Source organism: Panthera uncia, chromosome B4, assembly GCF_023721935.1.
Source record: "Panthera uncia isolate 11264 chromosome B4, Puncia_PCG_1.0, whole genome shotgun sequence".
Classification (NCBI taxonomy): domain Eukaryota; kingdom Metazoa; phylum Chordata; class Mammalia; order Carnivora; family Felidae; genus Panthera; species Panthera uncia.
This window is the reverse complement of record NC_064809.1, coordinates 25,933,912-25,937,377: the sequence shown is the minus strand read 5'-3', so window position 1 is coordinate 25,937,377 and position 3,466 is coordinate 25,933,912. Positions and strand designations below refer to the sequence as shown.

General features: G+C 45.0%; 1 non-coding gene across 1 annotated transcript; it reads right to left on the bottom strand.

The window, feature by feature from the left end:
• Positions 1–306: 306 nt before the first annotated feature.
• On the bottom strand, positions 307–453 carry LOC125920538 (small nucleolar RNA SNORA62/SNORA6 family). Its single transcript, XR_007457117.1, has one exon. It is a non-coding gene; the product is annotated as a small nucleolar RNA SNORA62/SNORA6 family (small nucleolar RNA).
• Positions 454–3,466: the final 3,013 nt, after the last annotated feature.

Here is a 3,466-nt window from a genome sequence, read left to right as displayed (position 1 = left end):
CGCGCCTTCAGACCCAAGTGCGACTTCAGGCTGAGCAGCAATGAACTCAGGAGCCAGAGCAGGCCATTCACCCTGGAATTCTTCGTGGCCGCAGCCTCCCCAGCATCCACCTCATGAAGGCCACTGGGTGAGCTCCCTTCTTGGGATCTTACACAGGATTCATCAAGTTGCTCTGAAAACAGAAGGGCCCGGTGATGCCTAAGAGGCCCAAGCAGTTAGGAAAATATGCAGAAAAGCAGAGGAAAACATAAACCATTTTTCAAAACGTTTTCATTTCTCCTTAAAGCTCTGACACACCTGAATTATACTTGTGGCAAGAACTACTCTCAAACCCCACCCATTGGGCCAGAGACCCTTGTGGTGTTAGCGAATGACTCTCCCATCACATAGCACACGACCTATGCTTGTGAATTCATCAACCAGCAGATTAGATTTAAATATCTCTTGTGCGGAAGTATTTATTAATACCGATGGCACCTTTGAATCATCTGGAGCTTTAAAAAATACTGAAGTCTGGGGCACTTGGGTAGCTCAGTTGGTTAAGTGCCAAACTCTCAATTTTAGCTCAGGTCATGATCTCACCGTTTGCGAGATGGACCCCCGCGCTGGGCTTTGTGCTGAGTGTGGAACCTGCCTGGGATTCTCTTTCTCTCTCCCTCTGCCCCTCCCCTATCAGCATACATGTGTTTTCAATCTCTCTCTCTCTCTCTCTCTCTCTCTCTCTCTCTCTCTCTGTGTCTCTCTCTCAAAATAAATAAACTCAATAAAAAAGTAAAATAAAAATGCTGAAGTCTGGATCCCACCATGACAAGGTTTAATCTAATTGGCTGGAGGTATGGCCAGGTGCACCTGCATTTTTTTTTTTAATTTTTTTTAACGTTTATTTATTTTTGAGACAGAGAGAGACAGAGCATGAACGGGGGAGGGTCAGAGAGAGAGGGAGAAACAGAATCCGAAACAGGCTCCAGGCTCTGAGCTGTCAGCACAGAGCCCGACGCGGGGCTCGAACCCATGGACCGCGAGATCGTGACCTGAGCCGAAGTCGGCCGCTCAACCGACTGAGCCACCCAGGCGCCCCCCGCACCTGCATTTTTTAAAGCAGCCAAGGTGCAGAACCACTTTTAGGTCTCTGCTCTGATCCAACTGACGATTATTCAGTTCTCCTTTCAGTTAGGCTTAAAGATTTTGGTATCAGGGTTTACAGCATTGCCCCTTTAGATTGCACTAGAAAATTCTCTATCAGTCGCAATAAGTCTGCATCATGGTTTGGACTTCTCTAAATCTGAAGCGCTAAGGCAACCAAGAGATGAAAGGGGGAAAAAAAAAGGCTCAACCAACGTTTTGTTGTTGTTGTTCGCCTATCGTTTTTCTTTCATTTCTAACATTTTTATTTACAGATTATCTCCCCATCTCATTAGATACGTAAGTGAAAGTCATCCGCAGTAAAACATAAAAGGCCATAACTACAAAAATGTACAGGGATTTTTTTAAAGGTTTTTAAAAAAATTTTTTTTTAATGTTTATTTATTTTTGAGACAGAGAGAGACAGAGCATGAATGGGGGAGGGTCCGAGAGAGAGGGAGACACAGAATCTGAAGCAGGCTCCAGGCTCTGAGCTGTCAGCACAGAGCCCGATGTGGGGCTCGAACTCACGGACCGTGAGATCATGACCTGAGCCGAAGTCGGACGCTTAACCGACTGAGCCACCCAGGTGCCCCATGGGGATTTTTAGTAATACGTTCCAAAGTTCACATTCAGTCCCCTGAAAAATAACATAAGGACCTAGTCATGGGACAGACTAATGAGAAACAAGAGTATCTTGTCCCCTCGGTTTGCTCTGTAATGGTGATAAGTTTCCTGAAGAAGCCACCAGAGCTGAGCAAGGGCTGAAGTCTGAAACTACACATCACAGCACAGTGTCCACCCCATAATAGGTGCTCAATGAATGCCCATTTCTTTTTCTTCAAAACCCTTGAAGCCTTATTTTGTGCCTCCTGAGACAGTCATCCCATTCAATCCAAATCACTCATTGGCGTGCCTTACCGTGCCCTTCTAGATTTAGATTGTATATTTCTTGTGAAGAGAGAATCTGTCTTATTTAGCAACCCCACCCCTTGTGCCCAGACAAGTGCCTAAAAATCAACCCATGAAGGGAGGGGGTGGGTCATGAGAAGTGAGCTATTCCTTTGGATAACTGTCTTCCCAGGCGAGCTGACGCTTTCCTTATGGAGGTACTCAGACGGAATTTTCTTAGTTTACCATCGGCCTCTGCTGAGTCATCCCCCTTAAGCCTCTCTCCACCACCGATTCAGATCTCAGCCAGGGGAACCAGCTGTGTGAACAGCAACGGCCAGACTCCAGACATCTGAATAGGGTTTTCACATTGCCAACGGACTCAGACTCCTGCAGACCTGAGTAAATGACACATCAACCCCCTTCACGCCAGGTACGGGAGGTCCAGGCTCCAGGACCACACACTGGACTCTGAAGAGCTGCCTTATCTTTTCTTCCATTCCAGACTGAAGGAAACACAGGCTATCTCGCAGGACACCAGGAGGAACCACGGACATCTTAACCCTGGCCTCAGGACAGCTGATAGAATGAGCAGCTGAGGGCACAGATGGTGGAGGTGAGGACAATTTTCCCTCGAAGAAAAGAAAGGACAAAGAGGGAAGTTTAGAGAGAAGTGTTGAAATAAATTTCTAGGCCCAAGATGGAGCCGCTCCTGTCCAGGTTGCCATATTGGCAACCCATGACTTAGATAACCTCTGTGTCCCCGTAAATGCTCCCCTTGACCAGAAACCTAGTATATCCAGTCAGCCAATCCCCAAAAGGACACACCAACTCTGGGCCTTCTTGCCCAGAAGGTTGACTATATGGCTCCCACCAATCAGATATTTTCTACTTTTCTTTCTTGTTCTGTATTCTTTATCCTGTAAAAGTTTCCTGCCTTCTGCCCTATTTTGCAGTCCTCCAAATAGAAACTGTCCACTTCATGAAGTGTTACAGAAAGTTTGTATCACTTAAGTTGCTTTCTTTAATCACTTTTCTAACAGAACTAACTTCATATATTTGAGATACAGTCAAATTCACGTTGAAACCACTTTCCTGTTTGTTGAGATCTTCCAGAATATTCCACGTGTTTTGAAAGTCTCATTTCTTTTTCTAAATGTATCAAGTTTCTATTTAAATTCTTGTTAGTTAACATATAGTGTAATATTAGTTCCAGGAGTAGAATTTAGTGATTCATCACTTACATATAACACTCAGTGCTCATCAAAACAAGTGCCTTCCTTAATGCCCGTCACGTATTTAGCCCATCCCCGCCACTTGCCTCCCTCCACCAGCCCTCAGTTTGTTCTCTATACCTAAGTCTTTCTGATGGTTTGCATCCATCTTTTTTTTTCCCTGTGTTCATCTGTTTTGTTTCTTAAATTCCACACATCAGTGAAATCATATGGTATTT